This window comes from Canis lupus, chromosome 16, assembly GCF_003254725.2.
Source record: "Canis lupus dingo isolate Sandy chromosome 16, ASM325472v2, whole genome shotgun sequence".
In the NCBI taxonomy this organism is placed as follows: Eukaryota; Metazoa; Chordata; class Mammalia; order Carnivora; family Canidae; genus Canis; species Canis lupus.
This window is the reverse complement of record NC_064258.1, coordinates 26,236,620-26,250,880: the sequence shown is the minus strand read 5'-3', so window position 1 is coordinate 26,250,880 and position 14,261 is coordinate 26,236,620. Positions and strand designations below refer to the sequence as shown.

Sequence of the window (14,261 nt, the reverse complement as noted above, 5' to 3'; positions counted from 1 at the left end):
TATTGGCATATGGACCTGATTGCAATCAATAGATAAAATGCTAATAAAAATATGCAATGTTTTGTCCCTTGAACAAAAGTCATGATGACTTTATTTACATCAAATATCATATTCTTGGGTGTTTTTCTGTTTTTTTTTCTTTTTTTCTTGGGTGTTTTTCTGAATGAATATTTTATAGGGACTATATTTTTCAAATGTCTAAGTCTCTCTTCATGTATATTTTACCTTATTCTTTATGCCTGCCCTTGCTTTCAAATTGTGTATTTGCTTTTATTTATTACCACTCCTTTCTTTTTTTCAAAATGTATACTTAGATTGGTTTCAAATATAAATTATCTGTTTTTGTTGGTTCGTCAATAACCCCTGCCAGGCCCTACACAATCCCCTGCAAACATCCCACTAACCAAGGGGGCAGGAAGAGAGACTGAAACACAGGTGGAAAAAAGCTTCCTTTCTGTGACATAGATTTATCGTTGATTTCTTGAGAGAACTGACATTTCCAAGTGATTTTGGTAAGGGAGATCATCTGAAAAAATGGTTCCAAAGGAAATGTTTCCATCCTTCAGAAATGGAATATCACTGATAATTTGGGAAAGAATTCCTCTTGAAATTCTGAAGTGGGAGTCAAACTTTTGTTTATGAAGGTATCTGTCTCTGTTCTAGGCTTTGGGAATAGATAGATGAGAACAAAAAGTCCTTATCTTCATTACGGAGTTTCTGATCTGATTAGAGTTCAGATAAACAACTACATAAGGAAAATGTGGAAATACACATTATTTGTTGTTTTTACCTTTTTAGAACCCTATGGATTACAAAACAATTTCTAGGAAATTGGTAGTGTTAAGCAGAATCTTGGGTTGCATTCATGAATAAAGAAGAGCCTATATTACTGATGGAGTAGTACTAAGGTGGGAGGGTCATTTAGCTTCTTACTGGTGGATTCATCCCTCTGTTTTTCTTGAATGCATATCTTTCGTAAATGGCAAAGGTCGGATTTCAAAAATTCTAAAGTCTACACTCCTGCAACAGTAGCCACAGTTACTCTCTAAATATTCCTTTTTTTTTTTAATTTTTCCTTTGCTTTCTTACTTCCACCTCTCTTCCTTTGCCTCCCCCCCACCCCTTTCAATTGCACCTACATTGGTATTTATAGGAGAGTCACATAGTCTCCTTTTTGCCTGAGCTTTTTCTATCCAACAGAAATGATTCACTGGGTGCAACACTCATAAGTGAATCTTCACTCTGGGATACCTTAATCCATTCAGAGTTTCTAATACTGTGTGAGATGTCTTCTAAAAATGTTCTTTGTATTCACATACATCCATTTGTACCATAGAATTCATATTTGACAGTTTTTTTTCAGGACATAAAGGGTATTAAACATCAACTTTGAGATTCATTTTTCCCAATAAATGATATACCTGAGAGATACACATTAACCATTTCAATAATATTTGATAGTCATTCTCATACTGATGGATACTTAGATTTTTTTCAATGTTTTCTTACAACAAATAAATCTGCAATTAATATCATTTCATACATTGTTTTGAATATTGCAAATAATTCTCCAGAATAGATACTGAGAGTGAAATTGCTGAGACATGAGATAGGAACATTTTTTTCTTTTAATAGGTACTGTTAAATTTTTTAAAAAATGGCCATACTCATTTATATTCCCATCTAGGACAACCAGTTCTCACATATCTGCCAATATTTTCCATTATTGAACTTCTAAATTATTGTCAGTCTGTTGGGTGAAAATAAACTTTTATTTTTATATTCATTTATTTTTTTTATCACTAGAGAAGCTAAACTTTTTTTTTACTTTTCATATGTTTAATGGCCATTTATGATCATTTTTTGCTCTTGAATTTCTTCTTAATATTTATTGACAATTTTTCTATTGGTTGCACATTGTTTTTTATTGATTCATAACAAAATAATTGTTATTATAGCATTACAACCAATATATCTTATAGTCTATGAATCACATTTTCATTTTTCTTGGGTTTCACCTTACAAAATTTGAAAGTTTATTGAACTCAATATTTTCCATTGTATCAATTGCTTTATGTGTTCAATTTAAGGACAACCATGTTCTATGCTAATAAACATATCATCTCATATTTCTTCCTATATTTGCATACGTTTTAACATATAGATCTCAAATCCATATAAAATTTATTTCTATGGATTCGCTTAATATTTTCCCAAATATGTAGCTGTTTTTTCCAATGCCATATAATGTGTTAGAATTTCTCTTCAATATAAAGACAACACCTACCACTTAAGAAATTCCCTTGTATACACAAGTTCTGCTTCCAGACTCTCTGGTTTGTCTATTGGCTAATTGTGTTTATTTAATTTTAGCACACTGCTTTGATATTCAAAAGCTTGTAATATGTTTTGGTATTTGTTAGGAACAAGAATTCTCTCTCTCTCTGTCTCTCTCTCTCTCTTTCTCTTTCTTTCATTTACATAGCTGTCTTGGTTATTCTGACACATTTCTTTTTCACTTGAACTTTAGAACTAGCATATTAAGTTTCATAAAAAAATCTCCCCTTTACTCACGATTTATGCCTTTCTCTCTTGACCACAGTTGCCAAGGATGTATTTATACTATTAACTTATAACTATAATATTTTTTTCTGTGTATAAAATTTTACAAAATTTGTTTTCAATAGCTTCATGGTGTTTTAGTCCAATTAGATTTTCATCTTTTTCAAGTATTCCATCAAATCCCATTTTGAATTTTCTTTTTCTGCTGGATATACCAAAAGGTTTCTAAATGCAGGCTGAATGGGTTTAAAAAATATGTTTGTTTTTATTTATCTTTTTTTTTTAAGATTTTGTTTATTTTTTTGACAGAAACAGAAAGCACAAGCAGGGGGAATGGCAGGCAGATGGAGAGGCAGAGGCAGGCTCCCCACTGAGCAGTGAGCTGGATGGATGCTGGGCTCAGTAACAGGATCCTGGGATCATGACCTGAGCCAAAGGCAGATGCTTAACTGACTGAGCCACCCAGGTCCCCCTGTTTTTATTTATCTTGCTTGGGGTTCTGTAGGACTTTCATTCTGAGAACTAGTATCTTGGATCGGAATTGACGGCATCAGTGTATATATATCAGTTAATAATAATTAACATACCTAGCCCCAGGTCTTGTACCTAAGTGCTATTTTCCAAATAAAAAGAATTAAGGTCCCTTATAGAAAATACCAGTTATAACGTTGGAGCTGGAAAAGTACAAGGTGATTCTGGAATATATTTTTATATCAAAAAGTAAGGAAATGCTCAAAGAATGCATTCTTTTGATGGGATCTCAAAGGGGATAGAAGACAGCTCAAACAGACCCCATTGGTGCAAATTGAGGTAATTTGAGCATAAAAGTAAGTAATAATAATAATAATTGTCTTTTAGCACATAAAGAGAAAATCCATAAATCCATGCTGAAAATATATAGAGGACATTCATAAGCACATAAATAATAAATAAATAGGCAAACAAGAGGGGAAAATTCTTCTTTACAGTAGAATGGCAAATGATATAGATAGAAATAGAATGATGTATTCAGAAAGTTGCCATTTGACAATCACCATAGTAATAATTGTTTTATTTGAGAATCATCAATAGCAACTAAAACCAGTGGGTGAAAAGAAACCTTGATAAGAAACCTTGACAAAGGAAAGATGCTATAAAAGTACCATCACCATTAATGAGACAGATAGATACCATGTGACTCCTGATGGGATGCACTGAGAATAATACACTGCTTCTGGGGTGTTCCTGCTAAAAATGTATCTTGTTAATCTAACTACAAAGAAAATGCGCAGTGGAGGGTTGGTCCACAAAGTAAATAGGCATTAGCCTTCAAAAATATAAGGGTCACAAAAGTCAAAGAAAGGCTGAAAAACTATTTTGAATTAATGGAGAATAAAGACACAAGAAAACCAAGTGCAACATTAATTCTTGGATTAAAAAAATTCTAGACCAGAAAAAAAAAAATCGTATGCCACAAAGAATTTAGTGAGAGAAATGATAAAACTTAAGTAAGTTCTGTAAATTATTATTTTTTTAAAAGATTTTATTCATTTATTCGTGAGAATACACAGAGAGGAGAGAGAGAGAGGCAGAGACACAGGCAGAGGGAGAAACAGGCCCTATGCAGAGAGCCCGACGTGGGACTCGATCCCAGGTCTCCAGGATCAGGCCCTGGGCTGAAGGTGGCGCTAAACCACTGAGCCTTCCAGGCTGCCCAAGGTCTGTAAATTAGATAAAAAGAGCTACACTAATGTAAATTTCCCAATTTGGAAAATTGTAGTTTCTTGTTTTTAGGAAATACACACTGAGGTAAAGGGGCATTATCTTTGCAATTTACTGGCAAATCATTTAGAAAAAAATATTTACACACACAGTGACAGAGAGAGGGAGAGAAAGAATGATAAAACACACATGGTGTAAGCATAAAATTATTTCCAAACAGTTAAGACAAATTCTTTAAAATATGCATTTTTAGTAAAGTATCATGCAACATCTGGGCACAGTAAGCAAAAGTATGCAGGCTATAAAAGCTCTGCCACAGGCAGATTTCCAGAGGCAGAATTACATACTGTTCACTTCCTCTGAATGATGGAGGCAGCAGTAACAATGGCCAGGTTTACATGATGTTATCTCTACAATGTGTTGGCAGAACAAGACTACAGTTTGACCAAATGTGTAGTGTTGGTATTTGCCATCTTAAGACATGCAATAAACAAATGCCATGTAAATAGTTATTAACCCATTTCCAATTTACAATAAAAGAGATCTCTAAAAGGCACTAGCTCAGGCAGGCTTACTATAGAAAATTGTACCAGCCCAAATCACTCAGACAGACCCCATGTTGAACTTTAAAGTATGCTTTCCAAAACCCCTAGGATGGAACAAAATGAAATATTAGACAAGTGGAATCTCTTCCTTATGGAACTACAGGACACAAAGAAAACATGAAGTTTGCCTCAATATGATCTTCCAGTACTGACATTAATAAATTACACTCTAAACGAACAGGGCATTGGTGAGTGGGTGATACCTTTTTGGGAAGGCCAACAAAATGAGTATTTTTTTCCCCAAATTCAGTGGCAAAACGTTTTACACAAACAGGAAATGGAATTGTTTGAGCTTTTTCATTACTGGAAATGTAGACTTGATTAAAGAAAGATGTTCAATGATTATTTTTCTCTTGGGCTCTGGGAAAGGAACCTTATTTTAGGTTTAACTCCTATGACTTTTTATTGTCCATAAAGGGCTATTAACATAGAGACCAATGTTTATGAAATCATTTATTTCTCTTTTGAAGTCCTCTCACTTTCTTTGCCATAATCCATTTCAAAACAACTGAGTTTCAATCTCTAAAGAAAGCTGAGAGCTCTGTGGGAAAGAGGGAGTGCTGAGCCAATGAAATTCTTCTGACCTGATTTTTTGCTCTATTGCTTGGCCCTTCCTCATGCTGCTTCCATTTATGTCGGCAACTGTTAGTGTATCCATTCACTTTTCAATTTGTTCATTAATCCATATGTTCTCCAAGTGGGCTATAAACTGTTGAAAGGAAAAAGAATTGCAAGACAGTGACTTTCAGTAGGACTGCTTATACTTTTATTATACAATACACACAGGAGATAATAATATCCTGTTCATTTGTTGCTCATTAATTTCTAAGTAAGTTATAAAAACTAAAGGGAGTCAAAACTCAGATGAGTTTCTTTCCTAAACCTACTGGAAATTTATGGGAGAGGTGGATGAAAAGAGGTAGATCAAGGTGGCTGTGAGAGGCATAGGAGAGGGGCCATTGAACTGGATCCTGACAAATGGGTGGGATTTGGAGAGTCAGAGGAAAGGTAATCACTGCAAGGAGGTCAGGTTAGGTGCAGTGTGTTTGGAGAACAGAGATGAGGTTGTTTCTGGGAGACACTAGCATGAAAAGGGTGGAAAACATTTATTTTGTTATCTTCACAACACTGAGCTCCATGTTGGCCATTTCAAAAGGGTTTAACATCAACGTCCTTCCCTGTCTTCTTTTCCTTCTCCATCACTCCTTTCAGTCCCTTCTTCCTTCCAACAGATTGCTGGGTAGAACACAATACTATTAGTAAGAACTTTACATTCTTCTGAAGATATAGGAATTTAACCTATAGAATTTAGGATTGCTGCTGCCCCAGATCACTGGCATACCCTCCACTGTCTTTATCATAGGTGATTTTATACCAGGAAAATCACAAAATTCTTCTAAAGGGGTTTCTGGGATCAGAATAAGTTTGTTTCAAGCAAGACAGCAGCCACTAGTTATGCATAAAGTGATTTTATCCAGAAGTTAGAAAAAAAGAAGTTTTTCTCTCCTTCCTCCCCCGTCTCTCCTCTCTAAAATATAAATGTTGAAACTCAGACAGTTCTGGGCTCTCACTTAGAGCACATAGTAAACTGATAAGGAAAATGAGATAGAGGATCATGTGCATGGGTATTTTAAACATTTATTTCCCAAATTATTTATGTCTTCTGGTAGAAGCCAGAGCATTCCAATTTGTTTCCATGATAAAGGAATTATCAAAATCAGAAGTCAATTTTCTAAAAGCCACTTTGCCAATAGACGAGTTTTTTTTTTTTTTTTTTTTTTTTTGGAAGAGTCCTAATTGCCAAATTTTTGAGGATTTTTCAAAGTTTGGATTTTATTTAGCTCCTATCCAGCACATGCATCTACTCTTCTTGCTTCCTATTCCTTCCAGTTTGTATGTAAAATTGTAGCCTTTCCTTCTCTGCTTTTTTAGTCTTTTCTTTATCTTTGTGGATTTCAGTCCTGCCACTGCCTGCAATTCTGTACTTATTTTAGCCCAAAAGATTATCAGAAATGTTACCTTTATATAGGGTCTGACACTATTTTCATAAAAAGCAGCAGGCTGGAGTAGAAACAAGTGCAAGGCAGAGCAGCTGCAAGAGTTACAGGGAGGCAGGGGCATGAGTTTGAAGTGAAAGAAAAACTTTGAAAAATATTTCAACAATGTAAAAATTTGTAAATTTTATTAAGCTCAATTTTTAGGACACTATTTTTAAAGCATATTGACCTGGAGCCAATAGAAAGCCATAGACTCTATGATGAAAATATCTCCTCCATGTTGAATCATGGCTTTAACCTCTCCGTGGTCAGCTATTAGGTCTTGGTTTTTTTTCTATCCTCTAAGCAGACGTGTTTCCCAAGTGATATAGACATTGTTCTCAAAGTCACTTCAGGAAGGGTTTCATACACTTCCCCCATTAGTATTACTATCTTTTTTTAGTTTGTTTTAAATATTACAAGTGAGAAATAATTTAAGTTCTTGCAAATACATAAATAAGGTTGGGATATGTTTCTGCTTTAACTTTTTTTTTATTGTATTTTTTATTGTTTCACAAAGTTCTGTTCTGAGACCACCTCAACAATGTGACCCCATTATTCATTTCTAATAATTGTATCTGCCCTTTATTTGTGAGATTCGTAGGCCTCAGCCCGCATGGAATCCCATTTCTATGGAACAAATTGATGTTGTTTTCAAGATTTCACTACACTGAAATCCACAGTCCATAAATTAAATTTAATGAAGGAGAGAGTGGGCAGATGACTAAGCTCCTTTTTCTAAATACTTGGAGCACCCTTGTTGTGGCAGCATTCTGATTATTAATCACCAATGTTGGCAGGATTTTAATACTGCCTTTTATGTGTAGCCACATGTATAGGTTTGACTTATAAACCCACCCATTGAAATATATGGCAGTCAGTTGTGCACATAGTAAAGCTACTTTGTTGAGTTTTTTTATAACATGTATAACATTTTTAATGTTATTTATTTAATACTTATAAATTAAATAAATTTAATTATTGTGATGGTAGTACAGAGAGATCCCATATACTCCAATCTAGTTTCCCTTATTATTATTAAATTTTTATTAGTATGTTACATTTGTCATAACTAATGAACCAATATTGATATATTATTACCTAATTAAAGTAAATATTTAATTCAGATCTCCTCAGTTTTTCTCTACTGTCCTTTCACTGTTTCAGGACTCCATCCAGGATACCATATTACATCGAGTTATTATGTCTTTCTTAGATTACATGTGGTTATGACAGTCTCTATAACTCTCCTTGTTTTTGATGACCTTGACAGTTTTGGGGACTACTGGTCAAGTATTTTATGGAATGTCCCTCAACTGAAATTTGTCTGTTTTTCTTATGATAGACTGGGGTAATGTGTTTTTGGAAAAAAGACCACAGAGATAAAATGCCCTTCTCATCACATTCTATCAGGAGTACATACTATCACATGAGTTTGACTGTTGATATCAATCTTGATTACGTGGTTTGAAGTAGTGATTGTCAATACTGTAAACTTACCGCCTTCCTCATTCTACACTGTATTTCTTGGAAAGAAGTCATTCTGTGCAACTCACATGTAAGGAGTGAGGAGTTAAGGTACACTTCCCTAAAAGTGAAATATCTACATTAACTATTTGAATTCTTCCACATGGTAAATGTATCTATTCTCTCCATTTACTTATAAATAAACAAACACATGCTCTGTGTTCTTTGAGATATGACTGATTAGTTTTTCTTTCTTTTCTCTATCAAATAGGTTCCAATGATTTATATCATTGCTGAAAGTACAGCCTGCACATTTCTAAATTTTATTTTATTTTTTTCTTTTGGCCATTTTTATTATTATATTTCATTTGTTTCTACTGAAGTTCGATTTGCCAACATATAGTATAACATCCAGTGCTCATCCCATCAAGTGCTCTCCTAAGTGCCCATCACCCAGTTACCTCAAATCCCCACCCACCTCCCTTTCTGCAACCCTTTGTTCATTTCCCAGAGTTAGGAGTCTCTCATGACTCATCGTTTGTCTCCCTCTCTAATTTTTCCCACTTAGTTCCCCTCCTTTCCCTTATAATAGCTGTCACTATTTCCTATATTCTTCCTATGAGTGAAACCATATGATGATTGTCCTCCGATTGACTTACTTCACTCAACATGACACCATCTAGTTCCATCCATGTCAAAGCAAATGGTGAGTATTCATCTGAATACTGAGTAGTAGCCTGAATTTCTGAAGGCTGAGTAATATTCTATTGTATATAGATACCACATCTTCTTTATCCATTCATCTGTCAATGGATACCAAGGCTCCTTCCACAGTTTGGCTATTGTGGACATTCCTGCTATGAACGTTGGGGTGCAGGTGTCCAGCTTTTCACTGCATCTGCATCTTTGGAGTAGATACCCAGTAGTGTAATTGCTGGGTCATAGGGTAGCTCTAATTTTAACTTTTTGAAGAGCCTCCATAGTTTTCCAGAGTGGCTGTACCAGTTTGCATTCCCACCAACAGTGCAAGAGGATTCTCCTTCTCCACATCCTTTCCAACATTTGTTGTTTCCTGTCATGTTAATTTTCACCATTTTCACTGCTGTGAGGTGGTATCTCATTGTGGTTTTGATTTGTACTTCCTTAATGGCAAGTGATGTGGAGCATTTTCTCATGTGCTTGTTGCCCATGTGTATGTCTTCTTTGGTGAAATTTCTGTTCATGTCTTTTGCCCATTTCATGATTGGATTTGTTTTTAGGTGTTGAGTTTAATAAGTTCTTTATAGATCTTGGATACTAGCCCTTTATCTGATATGTCATTTGCAAATATCTTCTCCCATTCTATAGGTTATCTTTTAGTTTTGTTGACCATTTCTTTTGCTGTGCAGAAGCTTTTTATCTTGATTAAGTCCCAATAGTTCATTTTTGCTTTTGTTTCCTTTGCCTTTGTAGATGTATCCTGCAAGAAGTTACTGTGGGCAAAATCAAAAAGGTTATTACCTGTGTTCTCCTCTAGGATTTTGATAGAATTCCCCAGGGAAGCCATCTGGCCCTGGACTTTTGTGTCTTGGGAGGTTTTTGATGACTGCTTCAATTTCCTACCTGGTTATTGGCCTGTTCAGGTTTTCTATTTCTTCCTGATCCAGTTTTGGTAGTTTGTGGCTTTCCAGAAATGCATCCATTTCTTCTAGATTGCCTAATTTGTTGGCGTATAGCTGTTCATAATCTGTTTTTAAAATTGTTTGTATTTCCTTGGTGTTGGTAGTGATCTCTCCTTTCTCATTCATGATCTTATGAATTTGAGTCTTCTCTCTCTTCTTTTTAATAAGACTGGCTAATGGTTTATCTATCTTATTAATTCTTTCAAAGAACCAACTCCTGGTCTCGATTTTGTTGAGTTCTGCTTGAATCTTTATTAACTCTTTTCTTCTGCTGGGTGTAGGATCTATTTGCTGTTTTTTCTCTAGCTCCTTTAGGTGTAAGGTTAGCTTTTGTATTTGAGTTCTTTCCAGTTTTTGGATGGATGCTTGTATTGTGATGCATTTCCCCCTCAGGACTGCTTTTGCTGTATCCCAAAGATTTTGAACGGTTGTATCTTCATTCTCATTAGTTTCCAAGAATCTTTTTAATTCTTCCTTAATTTCCTGGTTGACCCTCTCATCTTTTAGCAAGATGGTCCTTAACCTCCATGCGTTTGAAGTCCTTCCAAACTTCTTGTTGTGATTTAGTACTAATATCAAGGCATTATGGTCTGAGAATACACAGGGGATGATCCCAATCTTTTGGTATCAGTTCAGACATGATTTGTGACCTAGTATGTGGTCTATTCTGGAGAAAGTTCCATGTGAACTTGAGAGGAATGTATATTCAGTTGAGTTTGGATGTAAAGTTCTGTAGATATCTGTGAAATCCATCTGGTCCAGTGTATCATTTAAAGCTCTCGTTTCTTTGGAGATGTTGTGCTTAGAAGACCTATCGAGTGTAGAAAGTGCTAGATTGAAGTCACCAAGTATAAGAGTATTATTATCTAAGTATGTCTTAATTTTGGTTATTAATTGATTGATATATTTGGCAGCTCCCACATTTGAGGCATATATATTGAGGATTGTTAAGTCCTCTTGTTGGATAGATCCTTTAAGTATGAGATAGTGTCCCTCTTCATCTCTCACTACAGTCTTCGGGGTAAATTTTAGTTTATCTGATATAAGGATGGCTACCCCTGCTTTCTTTTGAGGACCATTTGAATGGTAAATGGTTCTCCAACCTTTTATTTTCAGGCTGTAGGTGTCCTTCTGTCTAAAATGAGTCTCTTGTAGACAGCAAATAGATGGGTCCTGCTTTTTTATCCAGTCTGACACCCCACACCTTTTGATGGGGTCATTAAGCCCATTCACATTCAGAGTTACTATCGAAAGATATGAGTTTAGTGTCATCATGAAATCTATTCAGTCCCTGTTTTTGTGGATTGTTCCATTTAACTTCTTCTTAAAGGGGAATTTTAAGAGTCCCCCTTAAAATTTCTTGCAGAGCTGGTTTGGAGGTCACATATTCTTTCAGTTCCTCCCTGTCCTGGAAGCTCATTATCTCTCCTTCCATTCTGAATGAGAGCCTTGCTGGATAAAGTATTCTTGGTTGCATGTTCTTCTCATTTAGGACCCTGAATATAACCTGCCAGCCCTTTCTGGCCTGCCAGGTCTCTGTGAAGAGGTCTGCTGTTACCCTAATACTGTTCCCCATAAAAGTCAGGGATTTCTTGTCTCTTGCTGCTTTAAGGATCTTCTCTTTATCTTTGGAATTTGCAAGCTTAATTATTAGATGTCGAGGTGTTGAATGGTTTTTATTGATTTTAGGGGGGGATCTCTCTATTTCCTGGATCTGAATGCCTTTTCCCTTCCCAGATTAGGAAAGTTTTCAGCTATGATTTGTTCAAATACATATTCTGGTCCTCTGTCCCTGTTGGCGCCCTCGGGAACCCCAATTAAACGTAGGTTTTTCTTCCTCAGGCTGTCGTTTATTTCCCTTAATCTATCCTCATGGTCTTTTAATTGTCTCTTTTTTCCTCAGTTTCCCTCTTTGCCATCAACTTGTCTTCTTTGTCACTCGTTCTTCCACCTCGTTAACCCTCGTCGTTAGGACTTCTAGTTTGGATTGCATCTCATTCAACTGATTTTTAATTTCTGCCTGATTAGATCTAAATTCTGCTGTCATAAAGTCTCTTGAGTCCTTTATGCTTTTTTCTAGAGCTACCAGTAGCTTTATAATAGTGCTTCTGAATTGGCTTTCTGACATTGAATTGTAATCCAAATTTTGTAACTCTGTGGGAGAGAGGACTGTTTCTGATTCTTTCTTTTGAGGTAAGGTTTTCCTTCTAGTCATTTTGCTCAGTGCGGAGTGGCCAAAAACAAGTTGTATTGGGAAAAGGAGAAAAAGAGAGAAGAGAAAGAAGGAAAGAAAAGAAAAAAAAGAAAGAAAAAAAAGAGAAAAAAGAAAAAAGAGAGAAGAAAAAGAAAGCAGAAAAATGGGGGGGGGGAAGCAAACAGAAATCAAAAAGCAAAAAAAACAAAAACAAAAACAAAAACAAAACAAAACAAAAAAAAACAAGGGGAGTAGGGAGTATCCTCTGATTCTGTATACTGTAAGTCCCTTGATTTCCTCTGGAACTTTCCAGTGCTGCTTGGTCAATAATTTGTTTTTCCCCTGTCCATCTAATTGGTCTTCTGGGGGAGGGGCCTGTTGTGCTGATTTTCAGGTGTTAGCACTTGGGGGAGCTGCTCAGCCCCTTGCCTGGTGCAGGGCTCAGTGAGTGCTTAAGCTGCTTATCCGGTGAGGCCACTGTGAGGCTCAGTGGGGGTTGCTTACCCCGTGAGGCCCCAGGAGGAACAACCCCAGTGGCGGGGCCAGCTCTGGAGCCCTGGATTCAGCCCCCGCAGGAACTCCGGAGCTCTCCGTCTGCAGGGCCTGGAGGCTCCGGGGCGGGGTCGCTGATCTGTTCAGCTGGGGCAGGAGCGTCCTTGCTGTCCTGGGCCCTCCTGGCCTCTGCCTGTCCCAGGGGGAGGTCGGATCCTGGGCTGTGTCCCCGGCGCCCAGTGCTCCAGGGCCTGCGCTGTTGGATTCGCGCTCCCAGCGGCAGCCCCCTCCACGCGGAGCCTCGGCCCGAGCCCCTCCGAGCTGCTCCGGGTCCAGCCGTGCGCGCTGCAGCCCTTTAGGGAGCTCGGCGGCGGGGTGTGGCGCGCTGTCCCCGGGGCGCAGGTGTCTGTTAGTGTCCCTGGGAGCCCGAGGGCATCCCCGCCCTCCTGGGTCCTGCTCCGACTCCCCGCGGGCCCCTTTCCGCCCGGGAAGGTCGGTGCAGCTCCTGCTTCTCCGGGACGGGGCTCTCCTGTCCTGGGGACACTCGCCCCGGCCTCAGCCCGGCTCCTCGCGGGGCCCCTCCCCCTTGGAGGCCTTAGTTTCTTTATTTCTTTTTTCCCGTCTTCCTACGTTGATAGAAGCGTGAACTCTTCTCACTGTAGCATTCCAGCTGTTCTCTCTTTAAATCTCAGGCTGAATTCATAGATTTTCAGGATAATTTGAAGGTTATCTAGGTAATTTGGTGGGGACAGGTGACTTGGGGACCCTACTCTTCCGCCATCTTGCCCCTCCTCCTCCGAATAATCCTCTTAATGTACTGCTGGATCCTATTGGCTAGTATCTTGTTGAGAGTTTTTGCATCCATGTTCATCAGGGATATTGGTCTATGATTCTCCTTTTTGGTGGGGTCTTTGTCTGGTTTTGGAATTAAGGTGATGCGGGCCTCATAAAATGAGTTTGGAAGTATTCTGTCCCTTTCTATCCTTCAGAACAGCTTTAGTAGAATAGGTATTGTTTCTTCTTTAAACTTTTGATAGAATTCCCCTAGGAAGCCATTTGGTTCTGAACTTTTGTGTGTTGGGATGTTTTTGATGACTGCTTCAATTTCCTCCCTGGTTATTGGCCTGTTCAGGTTTTCTATTTCTTCCTGTTCCAGTTTTGGTAATTTGTGGCTTTCCGTAAATGCATCCATTTCTTCTAGATTGCCTAATGCGTTGGCATATAGGTATTCATAATACGTTTTTAAAATCGTTTGCATTTCCTTGGTATTGGTTGTGATCTCTCCATTCATGATTTTATTAATTTGAGTCTTTTCTCTTTCTTTTTAATAATACTGGCTAGGGGTTTATCTATCTTACTAAGTCTTTCAAAGAACCAACTCTTGGTTTTGTTGATCTGTTCTACAGTTATTCTGGTCTCTATTTCATTGAATTCTGCTCGAATCTTTATTAAGTCTCTTCTTCTCCTTGGTGTAGGTTTTATTTGCTGTTCTTTCTCCAGTTCCTTTAGGTGTGAGGTTAGCTTGTGTATTCGAGTTTTTTAC

The 14,261-nt window shown here is 37.4% G+C and overlaps 1 long non-coding RNA gene across 2 annotated transcripts in view; it reads right to left on the bottom strand.

Annotated features, from left to right (window-relative positions):
- Window positions 1–14,261, bottom strand: part of LOC125752639 (uncharacterized) — a 118,526-nt gene that overhangs the window by 18,624 nt on the left and 85,641 nt on the right. The window contains exon 6 of one of the 2 annotated variants that reach the window (XR_007402647.1): window positions 5,307–5,577. The exons of the other annotated variant lie outside the window; for it this stretch is intronic. This is a non-coding gene — a long non-coding RNA (uncharacterized LOC125752639). Of the gene's footprint in view, window positions 1–5,306; window positions 5,578–14,261 lie in introns of those variants that run through there. 2 annotated transcript variants of the gene reach the window in all.